This window comes from Felis catus, chromosome B1 (assembly GCF_018350175.1).
Source record: "Felis catus isolate Fca126 chromosome B1, F.catus_Fca126_mat1.0, whole genome shotgun sequence".
Classification (NCBI taxonomy): Eukaryota; Metazoa; Chordata; class Mammalia; order Carnivora; family Felidae; genus Felis; species Felis catus.
The window spans coordinates 101,482,732-101,499,480 of NC_058371.1; the positions used below are offsets into that span (position 1 = coordinate 101,482,732).

The 16,749-nt window shown below is 39.0% G+C and overlaps 1 long non-coding RNA gene across 2 annotated transcripts in view; it reads right to left on the bottom strand.

Annotated features, from left to right (window-relative positions):
- LOC123384958 overlaps window positions 1-16,749 on the bottom strand; it is a 43,567-nt gene that overhangs the window by 12,049 nt on the left and 14,769 nt on the right. The window contains exon 5 of one of the 2 annotated variants that reach the window (XR_006596803.1): window positions 7,411-9,812. The exons of the other annotated variant lie outside the window; for it this stretch is intronic. This is a non-coding gene — a long non-coding RNA (uncharacterized LOC123384958). Of the gene's footprint in view, window positions 1-7,410; window positions 9,813-16,749 lie in introns of those variants that run through there. 2 annotated transcript variants of the gene reach the window in all.

Consider the following 16,749-nt stretch of genomic DNA (forward strand, 5'->3'; position numbering starts at 1 on the left):
CATAAAATACTTAGAAATAAATTTAACCAAGGAAGTGAAAAATCTGTCAATGAAAACTATAAAACTTTGATGAAAGAAATGAAGAAGACACACCTAGAAAGGTCTTGTGTTTATGGATAAGAAGAATTAAAATTGTTAAAATGTCCATACTACCCAAAGCCATCTAGAGATTCAATGCAATCCCTATCAAAATTCCAATGACATTTTTCACAGAAATAGGAAAAACAATCCTAAGATTTGTATGAAATCAGAATAGACCCCCAAAGAGCCAAAAGAACAAATCTGCAGTCATTGTACTTCCTGAATTCAAACTATACTACAAAGCTGTGGTAATTGAAACAGAATGATATTGGCATAAAAATAGAAACATGGACCAATGGAACAAAATACCCCAGAAATGAATCCCCACATATACTGTCAACTAATATTTGATATGGAAGCCAGGAGCACTCAATGGGGAAAGGATAGTCCCTTCAACATAGTGCTAAGAAAATTCGATAATTACATGCAGAAAAATGAAATTGGATCCCTATCATTCACCACTCACAACAATTAACTTGAAATCGTTTAAAGACTTAAATGTAAGACCTCTTAGAAGAACACTCCTAGAAGAAAACATTGGGAAGAATCTCCTTGACATTGGTCTTGACAATAATTTTTTGGATGTGACACCCAAATTTCAAGCAACAAAAGCAAAAGTCACTAAGTAGGACTATATCAAACTAACAAAGAAACAACAAAAAGCAAAAATCAACAAGATGAAAAGTCAGCCTTTGAAATAGGAAAAAATATTTGCAAATGACATATAGATAAGGTCTTAATATCCAAAATATACAAAGAACTCATACAACTTAACAATAAAACCAAACAAACCAATTAAAAATGGGCACAGAAATGAGTAGCCATTTTTCCAAAAAAGATATCCAAATGGCCAATATATACATGAAAAGATGCTCAACATCAGGGAAATGCAGATACAAACCACAATTTAAGGTATCACTTCACATCTGTTAAAGTGGCTATCATCTAGAAGGCAAGGGATAACAAGGGTTAATGAGGATGGAGAAAAGGAAATCAGTGCACCATTGGTGGGACTATATATTGGAGTAACAACTATGTAAAACAGTGTGGAAGTTCTTAAAAAAATTAAAAATACAACTATCATATGATTCACCAATCCCACTTCTGGATATGCATCCAAGGGAAATGAACACAGGATTCTGAAAAGATCTCTGCACTCCCATGTTTTTTGCAGCATTATTCACAATAGCCAAAATATGGAAACAATCTAAGTGTCTGTCAGTAGATGAATGGATAGGGAAGTTGTAGAATACATATACAATTGGAATATTATTCAGCCATGGGAAAGAAAGAAATCCTGCCATTTGCAGTCTGACATGGATGGACTTTGTGCTTAATGAAGTAAGCCAGACAGAGAAAGACAAATATTGTATGATATCACTTATCTGTGGAATCAAAAAAGCCAAGCTTGTAGAAATAGAGTAGAATGGTGGTTACTGGGGGCTGGTGTGTAGGGGAATTGGGGAGATGTCATTAAAGGACATAGACTTGCACTTAGAAAATGAATAGGTTCTGGACATCTAATGCACAGCATAGTGATTATAGTCAACAATATCATATTATACACTTCAAAATTGCTAAGAAACTCTATCTTAAATGTTCTCACCACAAAAAAGAAATGACAATTTTGTGACATGATAGAGGTATAAGCTTAAGCTGTGGTGGTAATCATAATGTAATATATAAATGTATCAATTCAACACAGTGTACACCTTAAATTTACACAATGCTATATGTAACTTACATCTCAGTTTAAAAAATACCATGGGACATCCACTTGCACTGGACCCAGTGGGGCATCTTTCTGCTGGTCTTGTCTGGGTCACACATGTAGCTGCAGTCATCTGCAGCTTGACTGGGGCTAGATGATCTAAACTGAGCACTGTTACACATTTGGGGGTTGGCTTTGGCTATTGATTGGGCCTTTCTCTCATGTGTTCTCTCTTTGTTAAGAAGTGTAGCCTTAACAAATACTGGGCTTCATTATGTAGTGGCAACATACAAGGGGCTAGAGCAGAAGCTACAAGGCCACTCAAGCCTGAGAGGTTCAGAAGCCACAACCCATCACTTGCACGGCGCCCTATCGGCAAAAGCAAATTATAAGGCCAACTAAGATTGAAGGGGTGGAGAAATTAATTGCACCTCTGGGTGGGAGAAGTGGCTAAGTCACATTATAAAGGGTCTGGGGAGAGAGAAATTATTGAGAACACTTTTTTAAAGTTGAGAGAGAGAGAGAGAGAGAGAGAGAGAGAGAGAGAGAGACAGCAAGAGCAGGGGAGGGGCACAAGGAGAGGGAGAGGGAGAGAATCCCAAGACTCTGTGCTGTCAGTGCAGAGCTCCACATGGGGCTGTCTCATAAACCATGAGATCACAACCTGAGCCAAAGCCAAGAGTTAGACACCCAGAGACCACTTTTAAAACAATCTTCCCCAGGAGCCACATATGAGTGAAAACATACTGGGTGTTGTATGGAAACCAATTTGACAATAAATTATATTTAATATAAAAAAGCAAAAACAACAAAAAAGATATAATAGACAAATAAATATTGTGTGTATTTAAAAAAAAAAACCCACAGTCTTCCCCGATGTCTACCTCCTTTCTTGACACACATGAGGAAAAGGGCAGAGAGAGGCCAGCAGTGAGATGGGAATTGATAAAGTGCAGGAGTGAGGGAGAAGTGTCTATTCTTCCCACTCATCCCACAAACTGGTGATACTTTAACATGCAAGATTCCTATCAACCTAGGGGTAGCAATTTCAGACATTTGCAGAAAGTAACATTTAACTCTAATAAATAACATTCTCTGCTTATAACTGAATCTTTTAACCTTTAAAGACATAATCAGTAAATATATTGAATAGTGATTCTCAATTATAAATATGAAAGTCTTGGCATATTTTTATTTATGTATTTATTTTAAGAGAGAGGACACACACAAGTAGGGGAGATGGGGCAGAGAGAGAGAGAGAGAGACAGACACACAGACAGACAGACATAGAGCCTGATGTGGGGCTCATTCCCATGAGACCCTGGGATCATAATCTGAGCCCAAATCAAGAGTGGATGCTCAACTGACTGAGCCACCCAGGCACCCCAAAGACTTGGCATTATTTTTTAAAAATCTTTAATGTTTATTTATTTTTGAGAGAGAGAGAGATGGAGTGCAAGCAGGGGAGGGGCAGAGAGACAGGGAGACACAGAATCCAAAGCAGGCTCCAGGCTCCGAGCTGTCAGCACAGAGCCTGACATGGGGCTCGAACTCATGGACCACGAGATCATGACCTAAGCTGAAGTTGGACACTTAACCGACTGAGCCACCCAGGTGCCCCAAAGCCTTGGTATTATTAAAGAAAGTTTAATTAAAGAAAGTTTAAACAGTTTTCTTCTGATGTCAACAGAAAGTCCATGAATGTACTGGGTAGTGAGCTGAGGTTCCCATACTACAAAGTTTATTGTTAAACACTGGCATAATTAAGGATAATTTCAAACTCAGTTTGTCTTTTTAGGGCTTTACAAACTGGAGAGATTTTTTCCATATTTATGGTTTAATTAATGGCATCATATCAAGGGAGGGGGGAGATGGATATTTCTAATCATGATTCATTTTGCTTCTGTGACCACAGGACCTAACAGTTTCTTATTAATAAGAAAGGCTGTTAACCCTTCACAACCCCATGGACTTGGGTGCTGATGAGTGAAAGGAAAACAACACCTGCATCATTGGCAGTGTCTAGTGATACAGGGGAGTCAGGACAGGTGGAGGTAGTGTCAGTGAGGGCAGGCTGTAAGTGCACGTTACAGAATCCAATGCCTCAGTGGTTGCCAGGAAGTTTGTTCAACAACTGCTCCAAATGCTTCCCTTTGGGCAAGCCCAAAATTTATGGGGCAAAACTGGACCAGGGTTTGAAACAAGCCTGTCTTGAATGGCCAGGCCTTGCTTTCATGGACTCTTTGATATCAAGCCTTGGTTGTTATGTGGTTTGGTCACAGAGGGAAAGTGGCTGATGCCATCTCCTTCTGTATGTTTTCACCTTCTCGTTCTGAATCAGGGCAAACTGTAAGATGGAAAAACAGCCCAAGAGGGGAAATGGAAAAGTTGGCTGCCTTACACCCTTTCTGCCCTCCCTCTGCCGGGGCTTTCCTGGAGCTGAGTTCCAGCTCAGCTAGTAGGGAACAAGAGAAAAAGAGACATGTCCAAAAGGAGATGATGGTATTTGGGGAATTGTTTATATGCAGGAATGTCCCAGAAAGATTATCTCCACTTATAGTTTCTCTTCCTTTTCACTTATGGCAACAATGGGCAATGAATCTCCTTCTCTCTCTTTCCCTTTCTTCCTGCCTTCATCTCTACTTTCCTTTCCTCTCTTTTTCTTCCTTTCTTTAAAATTTTTCATTACTATTTATGTGAAACTTGGTGAGAATGACCATGATTGAATGTAACAGGCATCTATATAGCTCAGGGACATTCATAAAAGCTGTTACAACAATGAAAGTGGTCAGAAGTGTGACTCAGAATACCTTCTTAAGGAAAAAAAAAAGAATATTTTCTTAAGGATGCAAGGGAGTCTGAATTTTGCATATCTTTTATTCTGGGTTTGTATATGCATACATATACATAATCTTTTTAAGAAATTTTTCAGAGTCTCAGAGCATCACAGCAAGACTGGGTCCTCAGAAAAATTAGTATTTTGATATGTTGCATTTTATATCTTTACTAGAGTTATATCTGATATTCAGTCTGCCTTGTAGAAAGCTTGTAGTACAGTGGAAAATTTTTGCTTCTTACTTATAACATGATCTTCAGCCAATGGGAGATTATAATAACTGCCTTTGACTTAGGAAACACTTTCCTTCTGGGCTGAAGTTGATACAACACATCTGTATCCAAATAGGTGTAGAGAGAAAACTGGCCCCAGTATATAAAGCTGAGGGAAGGCTTCATTTGTCATACAGAAGACTCCCAATTGACTAGATTATCCTTACACATGAACTCAGAATTGCTGACAATTGGCCATGCTGGCATATAATTCAGCAGCAAGATAATGAAGTAGTAGTTTTATGGATTTTGTGTTCACCTTGTAGAGTTATTTTCTAGTAATATTTTAGAAAGGTACAGTGCACCTCACACCTGTCAGAGTGTCTAAAGTTAACAATACAAGAAACAACAGGTGTTGGTGAGGATGCAGAGAAAGGGGAACCCTCTTGCACTGTTGGTGTGAATGCAAATGGATGCAGCCACTCTGGAGAACAGTATGGAGATTCCTCAAGAAACTAAAAATAGAACTACCCTACAATCTAGCAATTGCACTATTAGGTATTTACCCAAAGGATAAAAAAAATACAGATTTGAAGAGGTACATGCACCCCGATATTTATAGCAGCATTATCAACAATAGCCAAACTATGTAGAGAGCCCAAATGTCTATCAACTGATGAATGGATAAAGAAAATGTGGTATATATATACACAATGGAATATTACTGAGCTATCAAAAAGAATGAAATCTTGCCATTTGCAATGACATGGGTGGAGCTAGAATCTATTATGCTAAGAAAATAAGTCAGTCAGAGAAAGACAAATCCCATATGATTTCACTTACATGTGGAATTTAAGAAACAAAACAGATGAACATATGGGAAGGGGTGGGGGAAAGAAGAGAGGGAAACAAACCACAATAGACTCTTTTCAAAATGTTTATTTTTGAGAGAGCACAAGTGGGGAGGGGCAGAGAGAAGAGTACAGAGGATCTGTAGTGGGCTTTGTGCTGACAGTTGTGAGCCTGATGTGGGGCTCAATCTCAGGAACCGTGAGATCATGACCTGAGCTGAAGTCAGGCTCAACTGACTGAGCCACCTTGGTGCCCCAATGGGTTCTTAATGATAGAGAACAAACTATGTGTTGACAGAGGGAGGTAGGTGGGAGATGGGCTATATGGGTGATAGGTACTAAGGAGGACACTTGTGATGAGCACTGGGTGTTGTATGTAAGTCATGAATCACTGAATTCTGCTCCTGAAACCAGTATTGCACTGTATGTTAACTAAAATTTAAATTTAAAAATAAGGGAAAAAAAGAAAAAAAAGAAAGGTACAGTACAAATTCACCAAAATCCTTATCTTCCTATATCAGGCAAAGTATCCTATACTCTTGAGTCTCTGGAATGAGTATTTCTCTAATCTCAGCCCAGAGAGGTTCCATTCTTATCCTCCTTTATGGATGAAGAACCTAAGGCAAGGAAAGGACAACCACCTTGTTCAAACTCATGCACTGCTAAATGGTAAAACCAGGACTTGAACCCATTAGTCTTCCTTTAGTCCCACGACATTGTCCTGCATTTGTACATTGATATCAAGTTCAGTTATGGAGGAAATTCTATTTAACCCATACAGCAAGCAGCTAAATTTTTAATGCAAGTGTATTAAAATACTTCATGTTGAGAGGTAGGTGAAAATGTTTATTAAATAGAACAAATCCCACTGTAATTGTGTTGAATATGCCAATTCCTTATGTCAAAATCTCCAGTGATTCCTTATTGACCCATAGCTAAGTGATTAATTGAAGAAGTCAGTTAAAAGGCGGAATCACAGAAAATACTGTTAACACACCTTAATAGTTTATACTTGCTGTGAAGCATGGGCAGCCACATGCAATATAGGGCCAGGGCCTAGTCCTCTGGTGGAGATCAGAAGTGCCTCCTTACTTACACTACATGCAGGCTGCACCACCTTATGATCTGAACTTTCAGTTTCTTTAAAGTGGAATAAGACCTTGGGTGCCTGGGGCTCAGTCGGTTGAGCGACCCACTTTAGCTCAGGTCATGATCTCATGGTTCGTGGGTTCAAGCCTCACGTTGGGCTCTGTGCTGACAGCTCAGAGCCCGGAGCCTGCTTCAGATTCTGTATCTCCCTCTCTCTCTCTCTGCCCCTCCCCTGCTCACACTCTGTCTCTCTCCCTCTCACAAATAAATAAACATTAAAAAAAATTAAAGTGGACTAAGACCTGAATGATATCTGGGGCATCCTGAGCCTAGAATGCTTCTGGAGTTTTATATATTTTCTCCATTTTTAAAAAATAACGTTTCCATCCATAAATAATTTAACATAAATTTATATAATTATATATATATATACAAATTCATTTTAAGTACTCACTTTTATCAATTCTTCTTTTTTAAATGTTTATTTATTTCCTTTGAAAGAGAGAGTGAGCAAGGGAGGGACAGAGAGAGAGAGGGAGAGAGAAAATCCCAAGCAGGCTCTGCACTGTCAGTGCAGAGCTGGACTCAGGACTGAATTCACAAACCGTGAGATCATGACCTGAGCTGAAATCAAGAGTCAGATGCCCAACCAAGCCACTCAGGAGCCCCAACAACTTCTTAACTTACACATTTTATTCTGTGTTTCTACAACATCCTCAAACTGTACTATTTCTTGCGTTCTGAAATGAGCTTGTTTGCCTCTGCTTATTTACCTCTGCTATTTTTCATCTGGAATGTCCTTTTCACCAACATGTCTTCCTGCTGAAAACCTACCTATCCTTCAGAGAGAAGGATTGCCAACCAACAAAGCAGTATATACAGCATAAATCCACACATACACCACTTACTTTCCCAAAGGATATCCAAATGACTTGAAAGAATTCGAAATAAATATAAAACAACAACTGAAAGAATAAGGCCACTAGGGAATAGATATATTCAAGTAATTGGGTTGATCTCTTATCTCAGCAGAGTTCTTAATTTGGTTCTCAGCTTTTCTTAATTTAAAATGCAAAAGAACTATATAATTTTTATCTAATAAAAGAAAGGAAGCTTGTTTACCTTCAAAGATTCATTCGTGATACAAAATTCAAACCATGTGTAACTAACTACATATTATCGTTTTTAGTAAATGGGTACAGAAGAGAAGGCTCCAGAGACAGGGCACTTGTTTGCTTTGCTGAGGTAAACTCATGGGTCCTTGTCAGAAGTCCCTGGAAGATTTTCATAATATACCCAGGCTCTTTCTCTGAGAACTTTCTGATGGATTATATCATGCTAGCACTGTTGGGAACTTCAGAGACTGTAGGGTATCATTGAAAGTGAATTCACTTCAAGGGACATTGATCCTGCTCCACCACTCAACAGCTGACTGATCTTGTCAAGTTACTTAACCTTTCTGATTTTTCACTTCTTCATCTGTAAAATGAGTATAATAACTGGAAAAATATAACTGAAAAGCACTTACCATAGTGCTTGACACATATTAGGTGTCAATAAAAGGTATCATTATTATTACTAGTATTCTGAAAAAACTAAAAACAGTCAAAAAACAAAACAAAACAAAACAAAACAAAAAAAACCCAAACCAACAAAACAACAACAAAATCTCTTCCTCTTCTCTGGTATTCTTTCCTCTGATTTAAAAATGCACAGGTCTGCTCAGTCCTGGGGAAACCTTTGTTCAACTACAATGTGTCTTTAATCTACCATTTTATCTCCTCCCTGACTTTTAACACCATTTCCTTACCATTTGCCATTTCATTAACACTTCAAAATTTAGCTCTTCTGAAACTTCATCTTCACTCTGTTGAAACTTCAAGATCTTCAGTGACTCAGTGTCACACTGTGTAGCATTGGGCAATTTTAAGATTTCCCCTCCCTTGACACACACTACTTGTCCTTTTACTCTTCTGTTTCTTCTTCTTCAGTTGATTTGTCCTACCTCAACTCTGTCCCAATGGTGGCAACTGCCCAAGTTGTCCCAGACCTTTGCTTTACATAATCTCTGCTCTCACTGAGGAATCTTATCAACAAATATCTTTATGTAGATGCCTTCTAAATCTTTCTCTCTACAGCAGATCATTTTCCCATATTATAGTTGCAAAACTGCTTACGCACCATTTGAACGTCTAATGTCTAATAGGCATCTCAGACTCAATGTACTAAAGTCCATCATCTTGCCCAAATATAATCTCCCTGTGCAAGTTTTAAACCTTTAAATCATCTTTGATTCCTCCTTATTTCCCCACATCACATCAGACATGGAAACCTGTCAATTCTTCCTTTCTCATGTAACTCAATGTGTCAATTCTTTATCATCCCTCCGCCACTGCCACTACTATCAATTATCACTCTGTTTTTGGATTGTAATTTTCTCAACTAGTTTTTTTTCAATCTTAATCTATCCTGCATACCATTATCAAGTTAATATTCTTTAAAAAAAAAAACTGCTCTCATTAAACACATCAAATAACTTCCCACCTCAAAAAATACATGATTCCCTAAATTTTAAGGAGTAGGTGACCTATCTTGTATTCCAGGTTGGAATTTCTAAAATTGCATTTAATTTGCCTTTTTAGACTTACCTACAACTACTTCTTAACATTAATGATTATTAAAATAAAAATAGCCTAATTACAATTCCTAAAAGCCCATGACGTTTTTGGACTCCAGTATCTATTCCCTGTCTTTCCTTGACATCTTCACTTAAAAAAACAAAACAAAACAAAACAAAACAAAACACCCAAAAAACAAAACTAATTCCATGATTTTTTCTGGCATATCAACTCTTACCTCAATATCAATCCATTTGTTTGCCAAGGTTCTACGTCCAACTTGTGGAGAACAGAATATGACCCAAGCTTGTTCAATGTGCCAAATCTTCCTTGACCATAATAATTGTTTCAGGAATGGTTATATGACCCGTGTATGTACAATTAGAATGAATCCTAGGGCTTGTGAGGGCGTTCCTGAGAAAAGAGTCAGGATAGGATTGACTCGGCTGCAGTAACAAATATCAAATCTCAATGGTTTATTTCTAGCTGATGTCAGTTTAATGTGGGGGGGGGAGGCTCCCCTTCAGGGCACCCCTCCAAGTGGTAGCTAAGTGACCTAGCATCCTGTATACTGCCATTTTAAGCAAATGATGGCAAACAAAAGGGGAGGAGAACATGGTTAGTTGTGGAATTTGTATGGCTAGGTTTGCTTTATATCCAGTGGCCTAAACTCAATAAAATAGCTTCAACCAAGCTCCAAAATAGGTGGAAAATATTGTCCTTCTATGTGTCAGGGAAGAAGAAAGTGAAATAAGATTTGATAAACACACAGGACTCTTTCTGCCATGTGAGGAAGGGTATGAGCGAAAGTTAAATTATAGAGTCACTTAAAGATGCATAAAATGTCAGGATTAATCTTTTTTTCCATAAAAAAAGTTAATATAAAATTTTCCAAAGTGTATAATACGCCTAGAAATAGTTGCAGATGTGCCTGTGCCCACCCAGAGGACCCAGTGCTTCAACTCCCAGGAATGTAAAATGCACTGAGGTAGAATTCTGGTCCTATTTCCTTATTTTTTCTTTCATTCAGCAATCTGCCTCACTGTGGATTGCCTATAGAAGGGAGGCGCCCAAGAGAGAAGTACAGATGAGAAAGGGGAGAATGAAAAAGAGCAGAGAGAGAGAGAAGAGAGGGGCACATCTAAAGAGAAAGAAGAGGAGAGGAGTAGGGAGAAAAAGAAGACAAGTAGTGGTAAGACCCATGGCATTTGTGCTTTGAGTTTTTAGTACATTATCTAAAAACTCAAAGAGCATTAATTCTGCATTTCTTGCAAAGAGATTGTGGCCTCACACATATGGAGAAGTGTGACTGATTCTGCTTATATATAAAATAATAGAAAAAATTTATATTGGCCACTGTCTCCAGTTCCTGGCACAGATCTCCTAAATCCCTTGGAATTGCCTGGATGATAGGAAGGTGTAATTTTTTTTTCAATATATGAAATTTATTGTCAAATTGGTTTCCATACAACACCCAGTGCTCATCCCAAAAGGTGCCCTTCTCAATACCCATCACCCACCCTCCTCTCCCTCCCACCCCCCAACAACCCTCAGTTTGTTCTCAGTTTTTAAGAGTCTCTTATGCTTTGGCTCTCTCCCACTCTAACCTCTTTTTTTTTTTTTCCTTCCCCTCCTCCATGGGTTTCTGTTAAGTTTCTCAGGATCCACATAAGAGTGAAAACATATGGTATCTGTCTTTCTCTGTATGGCTTATTTCAATCCCAATCAAAATTGCACCAGCATTCTTCTCGAAACTAGAACAAGCAATTCTAAAATTCATATGGAACCACAAAAGGCCCCGAATAGCCAAAGTAATTCTGAAGAAGAAGACCAAAGCAGGAGGCATCACAATCCCAGACTTTAGCCTCTACTACAAAGCTGTAATCATCAAGACAGCATGGTATTGGCACAAAAACAGACACATAGACCAATGGAATAGAATAGAAACCCCAGAACTAGACCCACAAATGTATGGCCAACTCATCTTTGACAAAGCAGAAAAGAACATCCAATGGAAAAAAAGACAGTCTCTTTAACAAATGGTGCTGAGAGAACTGGACAGCAACATGCAGAAGGTTGAAACTAGACCACTTTCTCACACCATTCACAAAAATAAACTCAAAATGGATAAAGGACCTGAATGTGAGACAGGAAACCATCAAAACCTTAGAGGAGAAAGCAGGAAAAGACTTCTCTGACCTCAGCCGTAGCAATCGCTTACTCGACACATCCCCAAAGGCAAGGGAATTAAAAGCAAAAAAGGTGTAATTAAAAAAAATATATTTATTGATTTATTTTGAGAGAGAGAGGGAGTGAGAGAGAGACAAAGAATGTTCACTGCAGAGCCTGACACAGAGCTCGATCTGACAAATAATGAGATTATGACCTGAGCCAAAATCAAGAATCAGTTGCTCAACCGAGCCACCCAGGAGCCCCAGGAATATCTTATGTTTTAATGAGGTGACTCCTGATGGGATCTTGGATGGGGGCTGGTTACCAGAAAGACCAAACCAGAATCAGAAGCTTAGAACTTTTAGCCCCATTCCCCATTATCCGGAGATGGGAGAGGGGCTGGAGATGGAGTTAATGATAGATCAGGCTTCCATGAAGGAAGTACGAGGTGTAGGGATGTGTCACCGGGTTTGGTAACCAAACCCGGTAACACATCTGCATACCAGGTGGGCGTTATACCCTAACTCCATGGGGACAGAAGCTCCTGTATTCAGGACCCTTCCAGATCGTATGTACCCTATCTAATTCTCATCTGGTTGTTCATCTGTATCCTTTATGACATTCTTTATTGTATAATAATTATATAATTATTATTACATAATAACCTGGAAAGTGTGTTTCATTAAATTCTGTGGGCTGTTCTAGGAAATGACTGAATTCAAGGAGAAAGGTCATCAGAACCTGTGATTTGTAGCCAAGCTGGTAGGTAACCTGGGGCCTACAATTTGTGGTTGGTGTCTGAAGTGGGGTGGGGCAGTCTTGTGGGATGGAACCCTTCACCTGTGGGTCCTGGGCTAACTTAAGTTAGTGTCAGAACTGAATTGAAATGTAGGACACCAGGTATTATCTCATAAGATTGCTTGGGGGGAAAAATCTTTACACATTTGGTGACCAGAAGTGTCAGATGTGAAGTGTTCGGTGTGAGTAGTACAGAAGAGACACGAGACACACAGGAAGACTATAGTGTTCCCCTTTACATTATAGAAATAGACCTCCACCTTTGTGAAATGATTAGAACGACTCCAAGACATGTCCCTGATAGAAACATAATCTCCCTCCTTGTCTCCTTTCATGACATCCTGGCTTCGTCAGTATCTACAATTGCCTGCCATGGTGTCTTCCCTTTGGTTTAGGCTTTTGAGAAAATGAATGTGTATCTGAGATAATATTTTTTGAACTATTTTGCCTTTTGCATCCCTTTGTACAGACCACTCCACCAAGTCTTTTTCCAGATGCATCTATTTGGCTAACAAGTTTAGGACTGTTCTAGCAGGAATGCAAAGAGAACAGAAACACTAATATTCAGTTTATAATATCTAATAGAGGATTAAGGTAGAAGACAGTAGTTGCTGAAGCCAGCCTTTATTAAAAGAAAGCCTTTATTAAAAGAGTTTTCTATATTCATTTAGCTTTCAAATGATAGAATTTCTTTTGTAGGCAGAAATAATACCTCTACTGTGCTATCTAGGTCATGAACCTACTGCTCTATGGGCAGAGAAGGATATTTATTCATATGTTAAACAACTTAGTGTCCTCTATGTGCTGGGCATCATTCTAAATGTTAGGAATACAGCAAATGAACAAAAAAGTCAGTGTTTGTTTAAGAACGTATATACAGTAGTGTTCTGGTAAATGTTTAATAACTGGTTCTCTGAAGAAAAAGGCTCTGCTTTCTAGTACTTGCAAATTTCATGCTGTAAAGTCTCCCACCTTGGCTGATTTCAAGTTACGCACATAATATCACTAAACGCAGAGCTGGGAAGATATGTGCATAGTTGTTTACTCTCTCAAGCTGGTACAAGCTGGCTATAGTACACTGATGGCCATATGTGAGATAAAACTCTGTGTGTATGTGCTGTGTGTGTGTGTGTGTGTGTGTGTGTGAGAGAGAGAGAGAGAGAGAGAGAGAGACAGGAAATCAGATCCTGAGCACTTTAAAGAGATGGAGAGTAACCTAAAGGGATTGTTGAATTCCTTAGCAGGTGTAGCTTTGTGAATGTGTGACCAGAAGCATCCCTGGTTTGCTTTAGCACTCTACTGTACCCATCTTGAAGTTCTTAATTTTTTAATAAGGACGACTACATTTCCACTTTGTGCTGAGTCCTGAAAATTACATAGCTGTTTCTTCTTATTACAATGTACTAAGTTTACTTACAAACTAAACTAATACTTAGGGTTTTCCCCCTATTATCTAGAGGATGCAGTCATGAAGAAATTGAGATGCCTTATGAAGATATAAAGAAGTACTCTCTCAACCCAGTTTGAGGAGCGATTTCGCCTTGTGACAAGTGCACAAAAGTTATTGTCCATTAACAACTCACCCTACTCTTGGATCTCAAGAATCTACATCTAGTCTGGTTCTTGACCTCCATCTCAATTACAGAGCAGCAGCACAACTCCATATTCACTCCCTGGATCTCATTGTGAGATCTCAGAATTTATACTGAATCTTAAGCTACAACCACCTTACACATGGGCCTCTCCTAACTCCCTGCATGTATGGAACTTGCTTTTCACCTGGGACCTTTAATCATCCAGCTTTAGTCATCAGCTCATTCTGACATGATCTGTCAACACCAAACTGGCCTCCATTTTAAGATGCCCCCACCCCCACACTAGTGCCAAGTCTCAATGCTCACAGTCAAGTAGGAAATCAAGTCTGGCTTGTGCTGCTAGCTCATTAAAATTTTTTTTTTATTATTGATGCTGAGAGACTGGGAGAGTCTAGATGAGAGAGGACATATTTTATTCATTCTTTTATTTCTTTTTTTTCATGTTTTTTTTTTTTATTTTTGAGAGCGAGAGAAAGACAGCATGAGTAGGGGAGGGTCAGAGAGTGAAGGAGACACAGAATTTGAAGCAGGCTCCAGGCCCTGAGCTATCAGACGTGGGACTTGAACCCACGAACCACAAGATCATGACCTGAGCCAAAGTCAGACACCCAACCAACTGAGCTACCCAGGCGCCCCTCATTCTTGTATTTCTAACACCTAGCATTCTAGCCAGTCCAGAGCAGAAGCTCAAAAACAGCTTATGCAATTGCACTGAACAATGTCCTCTCAAGCCCTCAATCCTAACCTCTTGCCTTTACCATCATTGGGTGACCTCCCTTGAACTCCAGGGAGGAAATCAGTCATGAGACAAGATACACACATGTCCACTCACCCTCTAGGAGTGGGGCTTTCCCAAAGCTCCCTCTGAGGCCCTCTGTTCATTCCTCTTCATCCTGCTCCTCCCTCTCATCATGTCTCATCTCAGTTCATCACAACACAATTGTGACAAGTTTCATCTCAGTAGGATTTCCAACACACCCCAAAATGTGGCTTTATGCTCCTTATTCAACCTCACTTCTTACTGCTGTCCATCCTGGTCAGGCCACTTTCTCACAAGCACTGCTGCTTGCACATGCTCCCTGGTCTGGGGTGCTTTTCTCCTTTCCCAATTCCCTCTTTTACACCCCTTTCTTCACAGCACCTGAACGAGGCCAATCTTGATGAAGAAAGATTTAGAGGAACTTTTTACAACACAATGAGCATCTCTTTTCTAAATTTTACTACACCTTCTCAGTCCAAATTTTTTAAGCACTTAGGGACAATAAACTGAAAACACAAAAATTCCAATTCCCTCTTTATTCTTTGTCTTCTGCATCTTTCTTTCAATTCTGATCTCCATCCCTCAAAGATACGCACACACACACACACACACACACACACACACACACACACACAGGGCGGGGGGTTAGGGTAGGGAATAACAGTTTCCTCAGGTACATGCCCTGGGGAGGATAGGATTACTTAGGACTATGGGGAGTCAGGAACCACATGTTCCCCTGCTTTCCCCAGGTCTGACTCAATTGCCATGGGGCGATTCTTACATTTACACGTGATAGGGAATAGAGTAAGGGATGAGTTAATATTAGAAACTTAAAGGAATGGAGAACTGGAATTATGACATTCTGGGAAAGTGATTCTAATAATCCCATAGATTTATACCACTGTTCACAGTAACTAGTAGGGAAGAAATGGTTAAATCTTTGGAGCATGGAGGAAAGAATTTTACCAATTTTGCCAGCTATGAAAATTACTATTGATTTGTCACACTCCAGTTGGAGTTGAGGTAACAGTTTCCCTTCTGAATTTTTATAGATGTAGGGAACCAGGTTTTAGTTTGTAAAAACATAAACATTTCTGGTGAATCCAGAGAAAGAAGAGTTTTATCTGATGCAGTTTATCGAGAGACCACTCTACTTATTCTGATAATGTTGAAAATGGGACATGGGACAATGATCTATCTCTCTACAGGGAGTATCTGGCAATGTATGGTGGTTAATTTTATGTGTCAACTTTGGTAGGCCACGCTACCCAGAAATTTTGGTCAAACATTATTCTAGATGTTTCTGTGAAAGTATTTTTTTAGATGACATTAACATTTAAATCAGCAGACTGAGTAAAGCCTATTACCAGTACTCTGGAACGTGGGTGAATCTCTTCCAAGCAGTTGAAAGCTTTAGTGGAAAAAGACTGACTCCTGAATAAGAAGGAATTCTGCCAACATACTGCCTTCAGACTTGAACTGTAGCATCGACTCTTCCCTTTGTCTCTAGCTTGTCAGCCTATCTGGCAGATTTTGGAATTGCCATCCTCCACAATTATGGGAGCCAATTCCTTAAAATAAAATTTTCTCTTTCTGTAAATATGTATACATCCTGTTGGTTCTTACTCTCTGGAGAATCCTTTCTAATACCCTGTCCTACAGAACTTCCCTGAAGAGTGAGTTCATAATATCTCAACACTGACTTTTCTCCATTCTACTTTTAGAAACAGACCTTTTTAATACCTTTGACTCCCTTGGAAAAAAATAATAGACATTATCTACAGACAAGGAGAAACAATAAATGAAGCCAAACATAAAATTCATGTTGATAGATGTCAATTTTGTAGTACAATATGTGATTTCTTTGTATGAACTAATTTTAATGCTCCAAAAAATGGAAAAAAAAAGGAAAAGGAGGAGGTAGAAGATAAGAGAAGGAGGAGAGAAGGAGATCAAGAATGAGAAGAAGGAGAAGAAAAAGAAATGAAATTATTGAAATGAACAATAGGTCGAAAAAAAAAAATCT